Source organism: Pongo pygmaeus, chromosome 17, assembly GCF_028885625.2.
Source record: "Pongo pygmaeus isolate AG05252 chromosome 17, NHGRI_mPonPyg2-v2.0_pri, whole genome shotgun sequence".
Taxonomy (NCBI): Eukaryota; Metazoa; Chordata; class Mammalia; order Primates; family Hominidae; genus Pongo; species Pongo pygmaeus.
The window spans coordinates 85,923,032-85,946,394 of NC_072390.2; the positions used below are offsets into that span (position 1 = coordinate 85,923,032).

At 37.7% G+C, this 23,363-nt stretch overlaps 1 long non-coding RNA gene across 1 annotated transcript in view; it reads left to right on the top strand.

Annotated features, from left to right (window-relative positions):
- The first annotated feature begins 19,075 nt into the window (after positions 1-19,075).
- The window catches only part of LOC129019027 (uncharacterized), a 42,574-nt gene continuing 38,286 nt past the window's right edge, over positions 19,076-23,363 (top strand). The window contains exon 1 of the long non-coding RNA XR_008495480.2: positions 19,076-19,183. This is a non-coding gene — a long non-coding RNA (uncharacterized LOC129019027). The remainder of the gene's footprint in view (positions 19,184-23,363) is intronic.

Here is a 23,363-nt window from a genome sequence, read left to right on the forward strand (position 1 = left end):
TGATCGTAAGGTCATTATGAGATACAAATACTAACATATTTAAGATTTAATAAAAAAGATTTTAAAATGTAGTTCTCAAGAGTGGTCAGCAATCTTAAAATTGGGGGCCTCAAATAAATCACATTCCATTGGCAAAGGATTATGCAAGATAAATTGTTGAACTTTAAAAGACTAATAAATTATATTGCAGTTAATTTTATTATTTTTTAATCAACAATGAAGTGGATGCATTACGTTTAAGTTTTTCAAGGATTTTGAATAGAAAATTATGTTTTCTGGTCAACTCCCAACACCAATATTCTGGACACGAAATTTGTTCCATATAAGAAAGTAGAAGAGATGGTTCTGCTGTGCAGACACCTTAAAAAATCCAGAAATGTGGCAGAGGTGGTGGCTACCACTTGCTCCTCTTTTCTCTATTTTCTGAGCTGGACTTTTATTGAAGGATATAGGGAAATTTAAAAAGAAAATACTGCTTCTAATCCTGCAGTCATCTTCTGCTTTGGCTCTCGAGGGTTCGTCTATTCTGGAAGCTGGAATGACAATCAGTAGTGTACTCTGAAAAATGGGAGGAGTTAATGCGGTTTTTTAAGATATGATTATGGTCTCCACTTTCCTGTCTAATTTTCTGTAGGGTAATTCAACCTGTATTTCCCCATCTCTTAATGAGAATGAATAGCTACACAGTCTGTTTCAGGGGCTTTAATTGTTTCCTAAACATTGTGGATCTTTTCTAATAGTGCTTGTGATGCTTGAGACAAAGTCCCCATTCTTGAATGGTTTCTGCCAATCTGACTTTGTGAATAAACTCTAATGACAATATTTTTGAGAAAACCATTGTAAGAATGCCATCAATGTCTTGGAAGTGAATTATAGGCTATAGGAGAGCCCTGTAGGGAGCGAAGGAGCAGGGACCCTGCAGCAGTACTGACCAAATCTTTCATGTTCCTAACTATGATGAAACAAAGTTGTTGCTTTTTTTCAAATTGCTCTAGTTAAAAGCAGTGAACAAACTACTCAATCTTCAACCCATGACAATTTTCTTGTCTCTGTATGGAACCAGCATTCATTTCCATCATCTGGCCTAATAGTTTGAGGCATTTTCCTTAGTAACATGTCTATTCTCTCCTTTATCATTTGCCTTATGGTGACCAGAGCCTTCTACTCCAAGTAAGTGTATCTCAAGTCTTTCTGTTTTTCTTTGTATTTTCTATCTCTCTCATTCCATCCTGCAAGTTTCTATGAGCTACCAGGAATATGATTAGTGCTAATTATGAGGCACGCTAAGGGAAAAGTGGGAATAATTTAAGAGGGAGTAGTAGTTAATTAATGCAGAGAGATGTGGATAAGAGCAGAGAGAGAGAGAGAGTCATGTCAAACAGTAATATAAAAAAATCTGAGATCATAGATTAAGACCAAACAAGAGAAAAAAACATTTCCCTGGTGCCCATGACTTTAATCAGGGGGAGAAGCTTTGGAAAACTGATAGTGAAGTAGATGTCAGGTTGCTCCTTCTTGGGTTCCAGGAGCCAGGCAAGTCTTAAAAATAGCTGAACAATGATCAGGAAAGGGCAGAACTTCATTGAACCCAATTTAATAATAAGGCTGAATTTTCTCTGTATATTCTCTTTGCAATTAAAAAATAAGGCAACAAGAAAAGCTCATTTTGACTTTTTGGCAGCGGGGAAAGTTAAGTTCCCTGCCTTTCTTCCTGAAGAATGAGTAAAATCAAGAACAAGATTAGTTATGGGGCCACCGTGGTGAAAGGGTTTTTGGTGTGCTGATTAAAGGTATTTGTGCTGTCATTGTTCTGTCTTTCTTCTTGGTTTGACTTTTGGGATTACCTTCTGTACTAGTTTTCTAGGATTGCCATAACAAAATTTTAGGTGGTTTAAACAACAGAGAGTCAATTTCTTACAGTCCAAGATTGGGGTCTTGTGAGGCTTCTCTCCTTGGCTTGTAGATGACCATCTTCTCGTGGTGTCCTCGCATGGTAACCCCTAGATCTGCCCGTGGCCTCCATGTTCGAGTCTCCTCTTCTTAGAAGGACGCCAGGCATATTGGATTAGGGCTCACCTAGATGGTCTCATTAACTACCTGTTGAGAGTCCGTCTCTGTAAATATGTTCACATTCTGATATACAAGGCACTGAGACTTCAATGTACTGATGTTTGCAGGACACAATTCACCTCATAATACCCTGTAACCACTGATATCCAGTTCTAGCCCCTAATATCCAGCTATGGACCTCTACCCCTTCCATTAGTGTAGTAACACATCTGGGTTTACCTACAAGCTAGCAAGGTCTCTAAGTGTCTATCCCAGGAAAACCTGTAGTGGGGTGCTCAGACCATTTTAGTTCAAAGTATTGCAGCAAAATTCTATTCTTTTTGTTTGTTTGTCTGTCATTTGACTGGTGTATTCATTAGGGTTCAACTAAATTAACAAAACTAGTAAAGTGTGTGTGTGTCTGTGTGCATGTCCACATGCACACACACCTGTGCCTGTATTTATAGAGTTGGTTCACAGAGTGTTAGGAATTGGTTAATTAGTTCTTCAGAATCTATCCCCACATCTGATGCTGGAGGCTTGAGTCCACAGGGCAGGAAGTCAGGAAGAGATGAGAATGAGGAGGGTGGAATCCGTGAGCACAAACTTAAATCCCCCAACAATGGACTAAAACCCATGTCCATTCCTGCTGCTTCTGACCTTGGTGAGAAGGGTACTGTATAAGTGTATCTTCATGCTGGTAATAAAGACAGACCCAAGACTGGGTAATTTATAAAGAGGAAGAGGTTTAATGGACTCACAGTTCCATGTGGTTGGGGAGGTCCCACAATCATGGTGGAAGGCGAAGGAGGAGCAAAGCCACATCTTACCTGGTGGCAGGCAAGATAGTGTGTGCAGGAGAACTGCCCTTTATAAAATCGTCAGATCTTGTGAGACTTATACACTATCACAAGAACAGCAGGGGAAAAACCTGCTCCCATGATTCACTTACCTCGCATTGGGTCCCTCCCACAACATGTGGGGATTATTACAATTCAAGGGGAGATTTGGGTAGGGACACAGAGCCAAACCATATCATTCTGCCCCTAGCCCCTCCCAAATCTCAAGTCCTCACATTTCAAAACCAATCAACTCAAAAGTCCACAGTCCAAAGTTTCATCTGAGAGAAGGCAAGTCCCTTCTGTCTCATATCCAAGTTGTGCTGATGCAAGAAGTGGGTTTCCATGGTCTTGGGCAGCTCCACCCCTGTGGCTTTGCAGGATACGGTGTCCCTCCCAGCTGCTCTCATGGGCTGGCATTGAGTGTCTGCAGCTTTTCCAGGTGCACAGTGCAAGCTCTTGGTGGGTCTGCCATTCTGGGGTATGGACGATGGTGGCCCTCTTTTCACAGCTCCACTAGGCGCTAGTCCCCTGTGGTGACTCGTGTGGGGGCTCCAATAAGTCTCATAAGATCACTGTCATGAGAACAGCATGGGAAAAATGCACCTCCGTGATTCAATTACCTTCCACCAGGTCCCTCTCATGACATGTGGGGATTATTACAATTCGAGGTGAGATTTGGGTGGGGACACAGAGCCAAACCATATCAGGTGCCCTTTGGAAGCTGGAGCCCTTCGTCATGGAGCCGAGGCACACATGGCCCAGCTGTTGTTTTTGGACAGGTGAGATGAGTCACCAGTTGAGCAGCAGTGCACATGTGCTACACAGTGGCTGCTGCCTCCTGGCCAACCTCACAAGCTCTCAGAATCTCTCCAGTAGCCCACACTCACCAGAAATACACAAGAAAAAAAGTCTGCGGAATGTAGTTCCACCTAGGTGAGTTGGCAGTCACAGGGCAGCCACAGCTTGTAAAACGTGGGAAGGTGCTGGTGGTGGTAGCGGCGACATTGGTAGTCATGGTGATGTAGGTGGTAGCTAACATTTATTGAATGAATGCTTACAATGCGTTAGGCACCGGGCTAAGGTTTTTATGCGATTACTCTACTGTAGTTCATCAGTTCCTGACTACAATCCCGTGACAGAGGTTTTATTATCTCCCTCACAAATAAAGACTCAGGGGCACAAAGATGTTATAGAATTTGCCAAAATACAATGCAGCCAATAAGTGGCAAAGCCATGATTGGAAACCAGGTGGTTTCCAAACAACTCTTTTCAAAATGTCAACCCTGTGGCATAAGTTTCTTTAGACAAATGGTCAACTTTCTTCCTCGTAAAAATATCGCATTTGCGTTGAAGGGAAGAGTGTGTATGTATATTTGTGTGTGTGTTTAAACATCAGCTGGGGTCAGGCACAGAGCCCAGGAGTTTGAGACCAGCCTGGGCAACATAGCAAGATCCCCATCTCTATAAAAGTAAGTAAATAAATAAATTTAAAAAATAAAGTAAATATCAGCTGGGAAGAATATCCATATAGCCATTTGTCTTCACAAAAAAAGATCAGTAAATTTGGAATATTGGAATTAGACAACCAAATTAATATATCCCAAGATAACTAGTGAACCTCTGGTGGTATAAAAGAGTTTTGTGGTCATTTGCCATTTCACTACAAACATTGTAATGATTTTAATACACTTCAAATGTGCCATTTGTAGAAAATAAACCACATCGGTGATGTCCTGCAACAATTTTGCATTTGTGCATTTCCCTGCTTTTGTCTGCTTATGAATAATACAGTGAAGAAAATTCACTTGTGTTGTTAGCTCATAGACTGAGTCTGGAATTCTCTATTTCAGCCAGAGCAGCTGTTCTATCAATGATTGTTTGCCTAATTTTCCCACAAAACATTATTTTCTATATAAGCAATAATTTAGCATTGAGACTGTATCTTCTCTGGTATTTCTTTCTTCTGTTGGCTCATAAGACTGTAGCTTTTCAATGTGCTACATTATTAAAGGGGAATCTGTAATATACCAAAATACCATAAACCTGATGCATTAACAACATCTGTATTTTCATCTGACTGTATAACAGTTTTCCCACATCGCATATTTCTTCTAACATTGTTTTTTCAATTTTTAGGAATGCTTTCCATGTATTCTAGCAACATTTGCTGACAAAGGAATGCATTTTATTTTGCCATTATATTGTCTTTTATTATTTTTACTGCATACAAAAGAACAAGTGTTTTCCAAAATTGTGAGGTTTTCTCTTTATTTTTAAGGGAGAAACCTCTGAAGAGACTTCTAAGCATTTACCACTAGGCTCAGTGAAATTTTTAAAAGTATTACATTATTATTTGCTAAAAATTGAGAAGAGAGGTTTCATGTTTTTGGTGCTGAATTTTAAAATTAATTACTGATTATCATTTAATATCTAAAAATAAACAGTAGCATATTGCAAATGATAAATGGATTTTTGATAAATATTTTTGATCCAATTTTTATCGGAGCACATTATTTCACTATTATATTTAAGCTTATAAAAAGAAAGCTTTTGCTAGGACAGTGCAACTATCACATCTAATATTTTTTGCCATTAAGTTATCCTTGCATATTAATATTATTTTCAACTCTGATTTCTTTACAGACATTTTTTAAGGATCAACTATCCATTTTGTGGTTTAATTAAAAACTAGGAAGTATTATAGTCTATAACTGCGAAGTTAGGCTTATGCAAACTGTCATAGATTGTAGCTTACTGAAAGTGGACACATGGGAGAGGGTTCTACTGTAAGCCACCTTGCTGGGGAGTGAACACACTATTCTCACAATTCTGCACATTCTCTGCATGGCATGCAAACTGAAGGAGACTCCTCCATTTTCAATCCATATACTAAACATTGGTAACATTTATTTTTTTCCTATAAGTTTTGGATAAAAGAACTCCAACCAGAAGGTCTAGCATGCCCTTTTGGAGGATATTTTCAATATTAAAGCAAGACTGGAGATTAGAGTATAGGCCTAGGAGAAGGGGGCAGAGGAAGATGCTGAGCTCACCTTAGTCCTTGGCCTTTAGCCTTGCAGATGTTATTCAGTGATGCTCAGAAGATCATACAAAAGCTTTATAATAATAAACTGGAATGTGCTTTTGCCCAGCCTCCCTGTACATTTATATATCTCTATGAATTAATATGGAAGGAGATGGAGCTAAATAGCTCAGCTGGGACAGGACATGATTCAGAAATCCAAGCACAGACATATTTGTTACTATAACTTTAATCATTTTGATTTTTAAGTAAGGCGATCACTGCAAACTGCACATTTTCCTGGCAGTAAAGTAAGTTTCAATGAACTCCCTGTATAGAAATACATGGCTCTGGTATATTTTCATCAACATATATAGCTCCTGCAGTTTGACTTTATTCAGTAGTATTCCTTCATTTGTTCTATATTTCTGTAAAGAGGATAATACAATACCAACTTCAAATCATTTTAGTCGCAGCTGATAGCATTATAATATCAAAATTCCATTTCTTTTATATATTGTGTTGATTATTGACACTGAATTGGAATGACTTACTAAAACATACTAAATGGAGTTTCTGGAAAAAAATTAGAGATTTAATATCTGTTTTGGAACATATTTACAGTAAAAAAAAAAAAAAAGAGTCACTCTTCAATGTTCCTGCTGGTTTTTTTTGATATCCTATATAAAATATATTTTGTTACACAATTACAACATATGAAATGTGAGTTGAAAAAAGACCTTAACATTTTGACCCAGGATAGCAGATATTTGACTGACATCCAAGATTCTGTGGAATGGGATTCAGAGTTAAATATGGTGATTCAGTCATTCAACTTATTGAACAACTATTTCCCACGGTTTATCCTAAATCTCTGAGATTCATCCACAATGAAACTGTACATACTGTACAAAGAACTGTTAAGGAGAAGGCAGAGTGATCTTATATGTCAAAAAAGTCTACACTGCACAGGAAATTGCAGATATCAGTGAACACATGAGGAGTAAAAATAAAACCATTAGTAAACGTTATAGAAGAATAACTGAGCTACGTGGTCAGATGGACAAAGAGATAACATTAATAACAGCTGCAGAAGAGACTCAAGGCAAGCTCTCAGAGTGTCCACTCTCCAGCCATTAGTCACATCACTTCTTTGGCTAAGTGTAGAGAACATGGCAGAATCATGATGCACCTTGTTGAAAATGTTGTTTCCTAAAAGGTAGAGCATTGTTTTTCAAAGTACAAATATGCAATACCCAGACCAAATTCTTACAGTATATACTTTATAGTTCAGATTCTTGGGTATTGCACAGATTCAATAATTTCTATAAATGACACCAAAGTTTCTGATTTTCTAAATCAGACACCTTGGTGGTACTTCAGTGATAGTTACACACACTAAAGTTTGAAAACTGAAAGGACATGGGAGACCACGGACTACACCGTCTCCCTGAATGCAATCTAACAGAAGTGGTGAAGGAACTTTAGGAAATGTGACCATCTTACCCAAGGGTGTGCTATGGGTAAGGAAGAAAAAATTGAGAATCACCAGTCAGCTTTGCTCTTCTATATGATGGCATATTTCCAAAGCTGAAGTGAAATTTCATCTCCTTTTCAAAGAACAAGTCTTTGGAAAGGAAATAGCTTGAGAGGGTTGCGTTTCTCTTGAAAGACAACTCAATGTGCAATTATTTAACTTCCGTGTGATGAGAGGTATCTAAAGATGTCAATGTGGTTGCTTGTGCAGAGAGCTCTCTGAGGTGAGATTTCTGAAACAATGTGCATGAGATAGAGAAGAGGTTATGGACTCTCTATTCAAGGATGAATAGAAGATGCTGACACAGAAAAGGGACTGCTTTTCCCCGAACAGAAATGGGTTGAAACCTGGCACTAGTCACATTAGTTCTGTGACTGTAGATCATTCCTTACTTCTGTGAGCATCCTTCTTCTTATCTTGAAAATGGAGGTGAAATACCTGACCCATAGTTCGTTGTAGGTAATAAGTAAATAATAAATGTACAACTCTTGTGCAGATGCACAGAATGTTATTTTTTCTTAAGTCAAGTTTCTGTCTTAAATTTCTTCCCATCAAAAACTTTGGCAGAGGGAACTGGAAATTGCTGAATGAGCTGGGTCGTTTTTGAAACATGGAAAATGGAAGACATGGCAAGAAAATGCCATTCTGATTTTAAAATGGGGGCCATATCCGATTCAGAAAAGCACACATTAGTTTGCTTAACAGTGATCTTCGGCAGGATTTTATGTGTATTATTTAAAGCATGGAATGTTTGCATCTGTGCAAGACATACATTGATAATAACTAGGTCCAATGTCACATCAGGTGACCTGCATGTCTTTTCTTGACAAGATTATTAGACGTGTGGACCAGGAAATCTTATAGGGCAGAGGTATAGCAATTACAGCGAGACGTCTGATGAACTCTACGTGCCACAGTTTCTTTGTGCTAAAAAATTTAAAATGCTATAGCTATGACTGTTGAATTAGGAACTGATTGAATAATTTTTTTCATGCTATTACTTTTCCTCAGAAACCTGGTTATCACCTCTTGAAATTTGTTGATACAAAATATTAGGTTGATGAGTTTAGGTGGCTTGGATGACTTTCCTTTGCAGCTGTGTAGATCTGTTTTCCTGACAGTCTATTTCTTTCAATAGAAGGACCAAATGGATGTTTTTAAAAAGTGGTCATGGATGTGGGTTTGGAGCACAGTCAGAGTCAGTCAGGCTGTGGATCCCCAGATAAGGGAGTTTTGTTTTTTTTTTTTTTTTTTTCAAGACAGGGTCTCACTCTGTCCCTGAGGTTGGAGTGCAGTGGCGGGATCAGAGCTCACTGCAACCTCCTTCTCCCAGGCCCAAGCCATTTTCCCACTTTGGCCTAACCTTTGGGGAGAAGATTTGTTTACATTTTACTCTATCTGATACTTTGGTGTCTGTGTACTTAGTATACTGTACTTTAGCACAGTGTTTCCTCAAACATTGTTTTTTGTTCTTGATCTTCAAGAACTCAAGAAACAACTGGCAGTAGGTTGCTACCTGTACAAACCACTTTTGGAAAGAGGTCATCAGGTTTTATTCAAGAAGTTAAAGATTTTCTCCATTCTCCACATAATGTAGGAACGGGGAGAGGCCACTCTGGCCGGGGCAGCTGCCCTCAATAAAGATCTTTGGTAATTACCCTTTGTTGTTCCCGTGGTCCACAGCTGTTCCTCCTGTTTGTTGATCCTGTGCCTGAAGATTGCTCAGAGCTCTTTCGGGAAGAACATTCGTTCCTCTGCTGTCTTAGGTGAGTGTTGAGGGTTTCTCCTGTTCTGTTTTTGTTTGTTTGTTTGTTTGTTTGTTTTCCCATCAGCCTGTTTTTTATTGTCCTGATCTGCTGTTTTTCCACTTTATGTTTTTTAGCCTTGTTATGATTCTTCTGCTTTCCTTTACATTTTCTTTTTGCTCTTTCTAATGGGAACTTTAGAGGGATGGAAAATAAACAGACACAGCAGTTGTCTTATTTGGATGGCATATTTATATAGTAATATCTTTAGGAAAAAACGAAACCAAAATAACACAAAAAATCTCATTAGTCATGCTGATACAGGTTTGGGAAATGCTGATATAGTGTTTTAGAGTTGAGAGAAAAAAAAACATTTAGCTACTGTAACATTGTCAGATAATTTGTCATTATCTCAACTTTAGAGACAAAGAAACTAAGCTTAAAATAGTTTAGTTACTTGGCTCAGCTAGTAAATAAAAGAGCTAGGATTTGACCCAATTCTGATGATTTCTAAAGGCAACAATTTATCATAGTACATGTAATAAAAATATTATAAAATATTAAATGAACTGAATATTATTTTTGAAAATGAACTAAAACTCTAAAATAACTAGAATAGTCATCGTTGTCATTGTTTTCCCATCCAGAATTTAACGTCTGCTACACAGTTGTAATTATAGTAGACGCCCATTTAAAAAAATGTAGATTTTTTTTTTTTTTTTTTTTTTTTGAGACTGAGTTTCGCTCCTGTCCCCCAGGCTGGAGTGCAATGGCGCGATCTTGGCTCACTGCAACCTCTGCCTCCCAGGTTCAAGGGATCGTCCTGCTGCAGCCTCCCGAGTAGCTGTGATTACAGGTACACACCACCATGCCCAGCTAATTATTTTATTTTTAGTAGAGATGGGGTTTCACCATGTTGGCCAGGCTGCTCTTGAACTCCTGACTTCAGATGATACACCTGCTTTGGCCTCCCAAAGTGCCAGGATTACAGGTGTGAGCCATCAGGCCTAGCAAAAAAATGTAGATTTTAAACAAAAATCTAATATTAAAAATTTGCTCTTCCATCTTTATGCATTTACTTTCAGTATTACCTCAGGACAGACTCCCCACAATGAAAGTTTCAGTTCAAGGGGTATTAAACACTTTTATGTTTCCCATACATACATATTGACAAATTGACTTTCAAATATTTGTTCCAATTTACCTCAACCTCATTGCAAACACTATTTCTTTGTAGCTCTCCCATCATTATTTACCTTTATAAAATTTTTTTAATGAGCTGACTTTTTCTACTATTAGTTCATCTTAAAGTACAGAATATGGGAGATGAGGCTTAAAAATAGACAAAATGTCTTTATTGTTGTCTCTGAGTCTAATCTGAGGAAGAATGTAAAAGAGCTAGCAGAAAGATAATGTGATCATGAGCTTCTCACAAAATTATAAGCTAATTCTGGTAGGCTGAGTCCTTAATGTGTTAAATAATGCCAAGAACACCAAGCTGAGAACATGGTTCACAACATTGTGGTTACTCATATGTAAAGGGAAAAATCAAGTGTTGCTTTCAGTTTTTAATGGCACTATTTTAAAAATATGGTTTCTGCATGTTCTCACTGATAAGCGGGAGCTAAATGATGAGAACACATGGCCGTGTAGGGAGAACAACACACACTGGGGCCTATTGGAGGGTGGAGGGTTGGAGAGGGGAGAGGATCAGGACAAATACCCAATGAGCACTAGCTTAATACCTGGGTGATGAAATAATCTATACAACAAGCCCCCATGACACGACTTTACCTGTATAACAAACCTGCACATGCACCCCTGACATACAAGTTAAATTTAAAAAATAATAATATGTTTTCTTTTTAAGTGGATGACAAGGATATTAAATGGCCTAAGACTTTGGTATATTAAGAACAATGCTTTTTAAAAAAGATCCTTAGTTGGTAAAGAAGAAAATAAGAGAACATGTACTCTTAAAAAATAAAAAATATGTTATTCAGCTCCAAGTGATAGAACTAGAAACAACACAGTTGAAATTTAATTAATTTGAGGTCAGTATGATGAAGAACTTTCTAACAAGTCAAACCAAATAGAAGAGCGGTGAGAGCTCATGAATTTTTGGTCACTTTATTAAAAATTCTGTGGAGTTCCTGATGAAAGGTTAAATTTGGTAAACATAGTTTTCATAACCATGCTGCTCTGTGCTGTTATAACTTTTCTTAATAATATACTCAATATGTCTTAAAATTAGTCTACATTAGAATCCTATGTCTGCATGCAACATAAATAATACCTGATTTAATAAAGGTGATAATAATACTGCAAAATTGTATTTCAAGAATGTTATTGCCATTTATTTGCCTCTGACTTTAAAACTTTCATTGTATTATTAAAAGCAAAGTAATCTAAGAGATATTGGCATTAGTTTTGGATTTTCTGTAAATAACATTTTTTGGAGAGGTTTATGGTATTTCTTGACTTTTTTTTGAAAGGGTCTCACTCTGTCACCAGGCTGGAGTGAAGTGGCTCAGTCTTTGCTCACTGCAACTTCTGTCTCCTGGGTTCAAGTGATCCTCCTGCCTCAGCCTCCCAGGTAGCTGGGATTACAGGTGTGCACCACCACCCCTGGCTAATTTTTATATTTTTAGTAGAGATGGGATTTCACTATGTTGGCCAGGCTTGTCTAGAACTCCTGACCTCTGGTGATCCACCTGCCTCAGCCTCCCAAAGTGCTGGGATTACAGGCAGGAGCCACCACACATGAACCAGCTTTTTCTAAAGAGCAGATATATTTACATAATTGTTTAATTGTCTCTCAATAAATGTAATATGATTTAAAGTTCTTTTTATACATTGCTTTTTTTTTTTTTTGAAACATCCTAGTAATGGATTTTTTATTCCAGGTTGCAAGAAAGTGTTCTAAAATCCCTATTTTTTTCCAGAGAAAATCATATATTTGCTTTCTTATTAGATATCAAGTCTATTTCATGGTTGATTAAAAAGTAGTAATTATTATAGATCACTCACATCATTTATTTTGATAAATTATTTTGCTATTCACATGGCAAATTAATTGTTAAAGTAAAAATAAGAACCCGGTTAAGTGGGCATATAGTTACTTGAAACCCTGGATAGGAAAGGAGAAAGTGGGATTGATGTTTCTTTAGTAGGTAGGCCAGAGGCAAGGGGGCTGAATATTATTAATGCATGTTCTAAAATTTACTGCACTTTGAATAACTGACTTTGAAAAATGCCTCTTGAGGCTTAGAGCATATCGTGTTTTAGGCAAAAGCAGCTTTGAAGGCACAGGTGGGAAGTTCATGGTACTTATCAGTGAGAAAGCAAATTGTGTTCTAGTGGCCCCATAAATCATATAAAACAAAGTGATGAATTTATTTTTACTGTGGATCACTTTTGGGTAAGTACATGCTTCAGTTTCCCCATAATCCTTTAGGCATGCAAACTGAAAATGTCTGAACAAACGGAATGGCCCATATAAGGAAGCAGCCTACCTAATTACACAGCCATCTAACTCAGGGTCTCCAGTAAGTTCCTAACAAACTGGCTAAACAAGAATAGCACAGATGGGAACTGATTTTTGATCATGATAACAATAGTTTCCTCAAAATTTAGCTGACATACCTTTTTCCTAGAGGAAGTGTCTAATTCCCCTACACATGCCTTACAATTACCAACAACAGGATGGTGATATTTTATAATTGTCAATTCTATCCTTAGTACAATCATAATTTTATTATTTCCATGTCTCCATATTATTCAATCATGAATCCATTTTTAAAGTGATTTTACTCATAGTCTGATTTATTTTGATTTAATTATGATAGAGTTCTTAATTTGTTAAAGAATATACAGAACAACAAGCTCAGAACATGGTTCATAGTAGTTACTTATTACATAAAGAGTAACTTAGCTGCCTTTTGTTGTTTTTGAAAATTAATTGTTGAAATCTCCAAGTTCCTAAATCTTCAGTCAGCTGGAACAAAACAAAAGCTCTTCTTTCAAAAGAGTAGAGGAAAAAATGTGAATGACATAAATGTCCCTTTCCTCCCAAATCCAATCCTGATCTCATTCATGGACCAGTTAGGTTTCCTGGGACTTTCAAAGGGGATGGATTATTTCTAAAATTGATGTAGACTAGACATCCAGTTTTAAAATGGGGAGTTGAAAAAGAAATGAAAGACAACTGATTTGGTTTGGCTGTGTCCCCACCCAAATCTCATCTCAAATTATAGCTCCCATAATCCCCATGTGTTGAGGGAGGGACCCAGTGGGAGGTAACTGAATTATGGGGGTGGGTTTTCCCATGCTGTTTTGGTGATAGGGAATAAGTTTCATGAGGTCTGATGGTTTTATAAAGGGGTGTTCCCCTGCACAGGCACTCTTGCCTACCGCCATGTAAGACATGCCTCTGCTCCTCCTTCGCCTTCCACCATGATTATGAGGCCTCCCCAGTCAAGTGGAACTGTGAGTCCATTAAACCTCTTTTTCTTTATAAATTACCCAGTTTCAGGTATGTCTTTATTAGCAACGTGAGAAAGGACTAACACAATAACAAAGCAACTGCTTCTTTCTTGATTCCCAGAGCTGTTATTTCCTAGTTTCATTGGTGTATATGTTGTCTGGGTTCCTGTCAGTGCATTTCTTGTAAATGAAAGGTATACCTCTGTATGTTTGTGGCTGAGGCGGGAATGCTGTCAGGTGTTATTTATGGCCAAAAGTCTCTTCCTTTATTTTGGTAACAGCAAGAGAGACAGCTGTTTTAGAAGTTAGAGATGTAAATAACAGATCAATCCTGTAATCTTATATTTTTAAAGCATCTTGAAACAACCTTAGGACTCCATTTTGACTACTTAATTAAGGATTTTACTTGCTACACCTATTATGTTTTTCCATTTCATTAGACCCTTCTGTGGCTTTCCATCCTCCAACAAATGATGTCCAAACACTTGAGAATGGATTAGACCAGTGGTTCTCGAGATTTAGCATGCAATGGAATCACTGGAGAACTTTGAAAATAGACTGTTGGGCTCCATGCTCAGTTTCTGATAATAGGTTTGAGATGAGGCCTGAGAATTTGCACATCTGAAAAGTTCCCAGATGGTGTCAGTGCTGCTGGTCCAGGGGCCACACTTGGAGAACCACTGGCATCAAATAGTTTCCATGATCAGGCCAAGGTTAGCTCAATGTGTGGCCACTTCCTTATGCTCAAGTGTGTTTAACATACTATCTGCAGTCCCCAAATGTGAGTATTCTTTCATGCCCCTCTGGTCCACCTCCTGCCTTTAAGGAACTTTTGGCTGAAATCTTCTCTATGAAGTCTTCTCTGACCTGCCAAGGTCTCTTTTGGGCCTCTCTCTTGCTGTTTCCCCAGGCTTTTATCACAGGGTTTATTGTTAGTTGATAGTGAGTTCCTCGAAGGTCCTAATCTTATTCTGTTCATTTTTATTTAGTTCTTGCAACTGAGTTTGGGGCTTCCTTGGAAGAACAGAAGTGACTTGTTAGATTCATAAGTTTTTCCTTGATTTTATCTGCTGTGATGTAGTGGTTACAAACTAATACTTTGGAACCAAAAGGCCTGAATTTAAATCTGTTTTGTAGTTTTCTAAGTATAAGCAAGTTACTTGGTTTTTTTGAGCCTGAGTTTTCATGTCTGTGTAAGTATTATACCAATAATCTATTCCTTGTAGTTTTGTTGTGAGTATTAAATGAGTTAAAACACACAAAGATCTTAGAACTGTATGTATCTGGCAAGAATGTCAGCCATACATAAATGTGTGAAACTTCTATCTCTAAACTATAATGTCCACAAGGGCAGTGATTTATGCTTAAATAATATTTGTTAACCAATGAATGATGAGTGGTTGAGAAGGCTTGGAGATGGCCTCACTAACTTGGATCAAACTGTGAGGAAACTTTCAGTTGAAATATTGTCAGCAAAATCTCTATCAATATAATGATCTTTTTCTTGTTGACTACACAGTGCTTTCATTTGTTAAAATGGCCTTTATTTTATAGAAGTTTTATGTTTATAGAAAAATTAAGCAGAAAATACAGTTTCCTTGTTTTCCTTCCCTAGCATGTACTTTCTGCTCTTATTGACTTCTTCCATTAGTATGGTATATTTGCTATGACTGATGAACTAATATTAACACATATTATCTAAAGTCTATAGGTTATATTAAGGTTCACTCTTTGTGTTGCACTGTTCTGTGAATATTGACAAGTGTATAATATCATGTATGCACCATTCCAGTTTTATATGAAATGCTTTCACCACCTTAAAAATGCCTTTTGCTCCACCTAGTCTTCCCTTCTCACCAACCCCCCTGCCGAAACCCCGACAACCACTGATATTTTTAACTGTCTCTATAATTTTGTCTTTTCTAGAATGCCATACACTTGGAATCATACAGTAGATAGCCTTTTTGAACCGGCTGCTTTTACCTAATGATGTGACCTAAGGTTCTCCCACATAGTTTCGTGGCTTCTTAGCTCATTTCCTTTTATCACTGAATAATATTCCATTGCATAGATCATATCATGATTTGCTTATTCACCTATTGAAAGTTATCTTGGTTGCTTCCAATTTTGACGATTATGAATAAAGCTGTTTTAAACATCTGTCTGAAGGCTTTAGTGTGGCTAACTCATTTGGGTAAATACTTAGGAGCACAATTACTGGATCATATGATAAACCTAAGTTTAGCTTTGTAAGGACCTGCCAAACTGTCTTCTAAAGAGGCTGTATTATTTTGGGGTCTCACCAGCAATGAGAGTTCCTGTTGCTCCACATTCTTACCAGCATTTGGTGTCAATATTTTGGATATTAGCTATTCTAATAGGCACATAGATTTACATTTTAAAACATCTCCTTCCCATAAATTTTCTCTTGATGCATTACTGGCCATGTGCTTATAAAGTGGTGGCATACTAGATGACACACCAGAATGTCTGGGGCTGAGACTTTCCTAGGTTTCCAGCTGGAAACTAAATTCAAGAGAAACATGACAATCTAACTGCATAAAGTGAGCTGTGTGGCATCGCTGACACAAAAACTACATAAAGAACACCCTGATTAATCTTGGGAATAGGGCAGCTCAGGCAGAGAACTGATCTTCGACCTAATCTCTTTTAAACTGTGTGGGGTTTCTTACTATCAATCTTCATAGCACAGCACAGGGAAAAGAGTGAGGCAGGGGACGAAGAACCTTGGGTTAATGTATGTGATTTGCCACTACTTAATCTGGTGACCTCAAGTGAGTCACTTAACCTCTAGACCCCAGAGAGAGTTGTACTATATGATTTATAAGATCCCTTTAAGCTTCACAATCCTATGATTCTAAAATCGATCCTGCTACTATGAAATTAGCACAGAACAAGGGAAAGAGAGTCCACATGTCCCATGCTTTGAGGCAGACATTTCGTTTCATCAAGCAGGAAACCCTCTTGAGTAAGTTGTCAGTCTTTGAAGCGGCTGAGATATGTGATGAGGTGGCCTAAGGTAAAGTTCTTTGGGGGAGATGTTAAAATTTTCAAAAAGGGGGATTGTGTGTTTTGACGACCCAAACATGGGGATCATAGGAAGCAGGGCATCTTTGACTGGGTTAGGCAATTTTTGATTAGCGGCAGCCATAGCAGCAGGGATTTTGGCAGAGGAGTGAAACACACCCATGTTAAGAGCCCCAGTTTATAGCAATGCTTTGTCACACTGAGACGTTTTTCATTTTTTTTTTCATTTATAGATGAGGTTATAGGGACTGCATCACAAGCAAATTTTAAAACCAAATGGGGTGAGAAGGAATGCAGGAAAGAACAGGAAAAAGGAAAAATGACAGAAAAAAGGCATTATCAGACAATGTGATTATACATGCTGTGGCTGCAGCTAAGTGCTTTTTTTAGGGGCCAGTGAAACCACCTCTCTCCCTTTGAGACCAAAATGGCTGGCATGATATTGCTGGGACCAAAAAGGGATGTTTAACTTTAAGAAAATGAAAGGTATCTCTCGAATGTTTCTGTCATGCTTATATCTCCAGTTACATTCCCACAGGACTAATTGGTCATTCTGCAAAGTCACTGGAAAGCAGGAAGCCAAATAGTTGTAAGTGAATCCAGATGATTTTTACCAACTCCCCTGGGTTGGAGAGTTGTCCGTAATGATAATCATTGGTTTTAATAACTCTAGCTTATGGGAGTCGAGTAACAGAACACCCGCCCATCCTGTAGGCTATTTTAATCTTTCTAAAATGACCCCCCTGAGCCTTTCTCAATGTCTTCAATGCAATATCATCTCTAACTGCCTGTGCTGGTGACAGAACAAATGAGGCCCCATCACAACGGAAACAAAGCCAGGATTGGCAATCTTCCCACTGACGATCAAGACACAGAGGCAGTTGCACACTGTGTCATGACATTAAGGTGTTACGTTGCTGTAAGTGTTTCTATTAGTTGGGGGCCTAAATCCATTAAGAAATTGACCCCCTGGTCATGAATGACTCAGATACAAGAGAAGTTAATTTATTGTACATTTAAAATACTGGGAGGATTGACTAGGTCAGCAAGGTATCCCTCTTCACACAGACTTTCTGGCTTTGGTGTTGGTGGGGGTGGGAGTAGGGGATGCTACCAATTTCAGAAATGGCTTCTAAGGTCACCCTGGGGGAACAGAGAGAGAAAACAGCTGGGGCAGAGGCACGTGGGGCATTTTATGAGGAGCTGGGGCAGAGGCACGTGGGGCATTTTATGAGGCAGAGCAAAAAGTGGCTCGCATCACTTTTGTTCAGTCACATGCTCATAACCTAGAGACAAAATCTAGCCTCTACACTCATTCAGAACAACACTACATTATAGAAGACAGGATATACACTTTTGCTGGACGTTAACTGACCATAACAGTGCTGTATAGGTCAGGGTAATTATAGATTGATGACGGATGGGACATCTCTAAGACTTTTGTTCCAGAAAGAAGGTAAACGTGGAACCATGTAAAATAGTCCTGGCAAGGTGGCTGATGCCTGTAATCCCAGTATTTTGGGAAGTCAAGGCAGGAGGATCACTTGAGCCCAGGAGTTTGAAACCAGCCTTAGAAACACAGTGAGACCCTGTCTCTACTAAAAAATAAAAGAAATTTTTAAAAATAAATAGGCAAAATAGCATGGCAAAACTTTCCTTATAAGGTTTTAGAGAAGATGCTTTATTGATATGTTTCCTTCCATGGCTGATGATATGAAATGCAGGAAGCCCAGCTCTGTTCTCCCCTCTTCAGGTTCTTCCCATGGAGGACTGCATTTTACAATGAAATTGACCAGCCTCCCTGAGGCATGAGCGAGACACAGCCGAGCTGCGTCCTCTCACCCGTCCTCATCTTGGGCTTACTTTTGCTCTGATTATTTACTGACAAAAGGAGTAGCCCATTGTGCTCAGATCTGGCTCAAAGGTGTTTCCTATTTTAGACATTTTTCTTTTTCTTCTTAGCCAAATTTTGATTTAGAAATTTGTACCAACTTTAACCCTTCTTACTTGTAGGAACTCATTTTCCCAATGATTTTTATCTTCAGTGAGACGCGAGACATTGATGGTCACAGTTGGCTGATGAAAATCTCTGGCTCAGTGTTAGCGTGACTCCACATGACATTGATTAGTCTTCCAAAATGAAACCTTCACTTTCTTCTTCAGAACGCTCACTGCTTCCTTTGAAGGAGGTCATTTTTGTTAAAACAATAGCCAACAACAAGGTGTTAGGAACCAATAATAAGTCCATGTTATCCTGCCCTGTTTTATAAGTTGTCCATAGACTAACTCAAAGGATCACATCCTTATACTGTTAACCAGGTGATTATCTCTGGGATTCTCTTTCTAGTTGCGGCCTTCATGGTGTGGCTAATGAATTGCATACCTTAGTATTTGCTTCTGCAAATTTGTGCAGCAGTCCACAGTTGTCGAGGAAGGAGGAAGGTGCAGCATTGAGGTCAGTCCTATTAAAAAGTGTCTTTGTCCTTGTCATGCAGCCCAGTTTTCTGGATCCTTGGGTTGCATCTATGGATAATAATCCCAGATGCTGTGTGTTTACATTTCACGTTTTCTCAGAAACTGGAGAAAAAATGTTGGTCTTTCCTCTCCAGTTTCTCCAGGGAAAATTTTCATTTCCCCCCACTTTTCTCCTTTGTTATTTTCCTTAGTTTTCCTTCCAAGTACATATTTACTCTGCCCTTTCTCTGAATACCTGCATCTCCATTCCTTCAAGATTTACACACCATTTGTTATGTGTGATATATTCTAATCTACAAAGATGAGTGCATTACTCAGGAATTTCAAAAGTTTTGGTAAGTAGTTTGAAAGATGTATTTTGTAGCCAGGGAAAATTTTGGTTACTGTTCAGATTTTAGCATCTAAAATGATTATATTTTTTATGAGGATATCAAGGACTGTGATCCAATTTACTTTACCTCAGAAATGTGGAATACATGTTTCACCTTTATAGAAAATTCAATTGTGTTCCTAATGATAATAAAAATTTTTTCCAATGAATAGAAATTTTATTGGTGCCATACAAGTTATTCTGTCAACTGATTCATGATTTTCATGTACATTCCGAAATAGTTATTTTTTATTTTGAAGTACACATTCATATGGATGACAATATATATTTTAGGTTCTGGAGTCAGAAGACTTTATTCAGTGATTTTTTTTCAACTGTTACTAGTTGTGAATTAGAGAAAGTTTATTTAACCTGTCCTTCATTTTGCTAATCTATGCTTTGAGATGGTATCTTCCTGGAGATGTAACAAGAAGTATATGAGATAATACATACAAATATTTACAACAGTTTCTTAGTACATAGAATTTATGCTTAACATAGTATTTTATTGTTAATAATATTGTTGTATAGTATTTGATTTCAATTTCATAAGAAAACAATTTCATAAGAAAAATTTAGTCAATATATTTTAAGAAAATCTGTATTATGTCTAATAATATTCCCTAAAGAATAAGTTTGAATTTTGTGTGGAATCACTGAAACTTGTAAAATGGCTTACTTGAAAGGACAAAAGAAAAAATTACTGTTAGAAACAAAATTCTTGACATTGCCTCCAGCTCTTGAAAAACTGTTAGGGTTGGAGTATTCCATGGTAAAATACATTGCTTAAAAATTGGAAAAGAACTTGCAAATGTAGAAAGATAAAATCAAAAGGTCAGGAGTATATGTGGGAAATAAGACACAGCAAGGCAAAAACAAAAGCAACACAGGCTGGGTGTGGTGGCTCACACCTGTAACTTCAACGCTTTGGGAGGCTAAGGTGGTAGGATTGCTTTCACCCAGGGGTTCAAGACGAGCCTGGGCAGCAGAGAGAGACCCCATCTCTACCAAAAAAAAAAAAAAGAAAAAAAAAGAAAAAGTAATGCAGAAAAGTGCAAGAAGGGGCCCAGAGTTACATAGCAGTTATCAAGTCTAAAATATTGAGCACATTGTATGTGTTTTGCATTGTGCTGATACCCAAGGGAAATACAGAGTATAAGCCTCTTTTTTTTTTCTATTTAAGATCCATGCAATCCAGTTGAGAAGAAAAGTAATACTCCTAAAATCACAAACAAGACACTTTAGCACCCATTTTGGGGACTGCTCTTCCTTAACTCTTGGTGTTTTCAGTTTCTTCCTTACTTAAACCCTTGCTGAAACTGACACTGCTCACCATTCTATCTTTAAATCCTGTATCTCTGGCTTCTGGATGCCATTTTGTTCCTGCCTCTTTTCTTAGCCCTTAGAATATTAATTTTCCAACTTGCCCTTTTATTTTGTATACAACACTCTAATAGATATTGACACCTGAACATCCCATAGTATCAGACAATGTGTTCAAATAGGGACCTGTCTCTCTCTGTAAACTGTCCACCTCTCTCACAGTATGACTCGTTAAGTGCCACCACCATCCATCCAGCCATCTCAGCCAGCCATGCCAAATTCTTCCATCTCCTTTAGACCTCCAGAGTCCCAACAAGTTAGCAATTAGCTTATTTTTATTTCACTTCCTAAATTTTGCTGAAATATTTTTTTCATACTTAATTACTTGTATCACTCAGGATCCAATCAGAGAGTAGAATCACTGGGAGATATATTCCCTTTCCCTCTGCACTACTCTCTCTCACTGTCCCCCATGCCTGCTTCTCCATCTCCCATTTATTAAGAAAGAGATTTGTCACAGGGATCTGCTCTTCTGTAATTGTGGGAGCTGGTTGAACAGTCTCTGTAAGGCTGTTTGTTGTCTTTGCTTCTGATGCTAGAGATGGAATCCACCATTGAGACCTCCTCTGCCGCTGCCAGCTCCAAATCTCCATCACCTCTTGCTTGCAACATTGTTTGCTTGGTCTCTTTGCTTCTGCCTTTGCCCCAGTACAGCTATTCTCACAGAGCATCCAATGATCCTTTTCTAATAGCAGTCTGATCACTTCATTTCTCTGCTCCTCAGATGTGTCCTCTTTCACTCACATTAAAAATCAAAGTACGTGCATCTAGGAGGCTCTATGGGGTGTTCTTAATCACTACATTAGGCTGCCAATATATTATGACAGCTGTGATATATTTTATGGAGAAAATTAAAACATGGTAGTGAAAACGGGCAATATGTGAGATAGTGTAGGTTGCCATTTTGGTAGAATGGCTTTGTATACAGTGGTTTTCTTGCAGAGATTCTGATGGTAAGCTTCAGAGCTCCATGAAGCCATTTCTCTCCTTTGCCTCTTTTTCTTAACATTTTAAAACATTCCACTATTATTTCATTTTGAAAACATAATTAACCTTGAGACAGATTTTCTTCTACTATTCAGATATCCATGGAGAAAGAAGTGATTTTTTTGTGAAGTCTCGTATTCACCTATTTTCTAAATGAAAATTATTATTTAAAATTATTTATGTAAATAGCAAGTTGTATTTGAGGTTATGTTTGGCTTGCATTCCATGCTTGTCAGATGGAAATAATTGCACATCATTCCTTTTAAAATGCGATAGGAATAAATGTAGTTTGTAAAGTTATAGGGATAAATTGTAATCACATTTTCCCTAAATGCTCATCTCAGGATTATTCACACACTTCGTTTCTTTAAACACACATCCTAATTCCAAAATAATTGGTTACAATGATCTTTTCTCCCTCCATATGCCTGAAAATAACGAGGTCTTCAAAGGGAAGTAACCATGTGCATAAAATATTTATTGTCATTGTTTGTATTTTATTGTTCAGTAAATATTTGCTGCCCCCCCAAAAAAACTTCTCATTTCTATTTCTCTTTGCCTTCTCCTCAAAAATACTTACTAATATTAGGCAAACCTTCAGAAACAGAAGATTAAAAAGACACATAAATAAAATTGGGACAAATAAAAGAATTGTCATTACATTGCATTTACTTTAAGAATTCTTAACCATTTATGATTTTTAATATTTTATTTTCAATAATTTTAATATGCAGGATTTATTTCTATGAGCCTCATAAATGATCTCCAAAGGATGAAGAAATTAATAAAGAATTAAAAGTAATATATTGATAATAAAACATTTATAAGGTGAAATTGATAAGTACATCTAAAAACAGTTTTGAAATCTCATTTAAAACAGATAAGTTTTTGAGAAGACTCATAAAATACCCTGAAGATATGCAAATCAGAAAATAAGAATCCAGGTGTGGTGGCTCACGCCTGTAATCCCAGCACTTTGGGAGGCCGAGGCAGGTGGATCACCTGAGGTCAGGAGTTCGAGACCAGCCTGACCGACATAGAAAAACCCTATCTCTACTAAAAATACCAAATTAGCCAGGCGTGGTGGTGCATGCCTGTAATTCCAGCTACTCAGGAGGCTGAGGCAAGAGAATCGCTTGAACCTGGGAGGCGGAGGTTGTGGTGAGCCGAGATTGCGCCACTGCACTCCAGCCTGGGCAACAAGAGTGCAACTCTGTCTCAAAAAAAAAAAAAAAGGAATAAGAAAGGAAGAAAAGCTACATAAAAGAAAAAGCTAAAGGTATGTAAGATATAAAATTTTATGCAAAATTTAAGGCAGATTTGAAATAAAATAGTAATAAAATACATAGTTGTGGGTCCAGATAAAAAGTAAACATGGAGCACTTTATGTACGGAAATAAATTAAAACAATGATATAAAA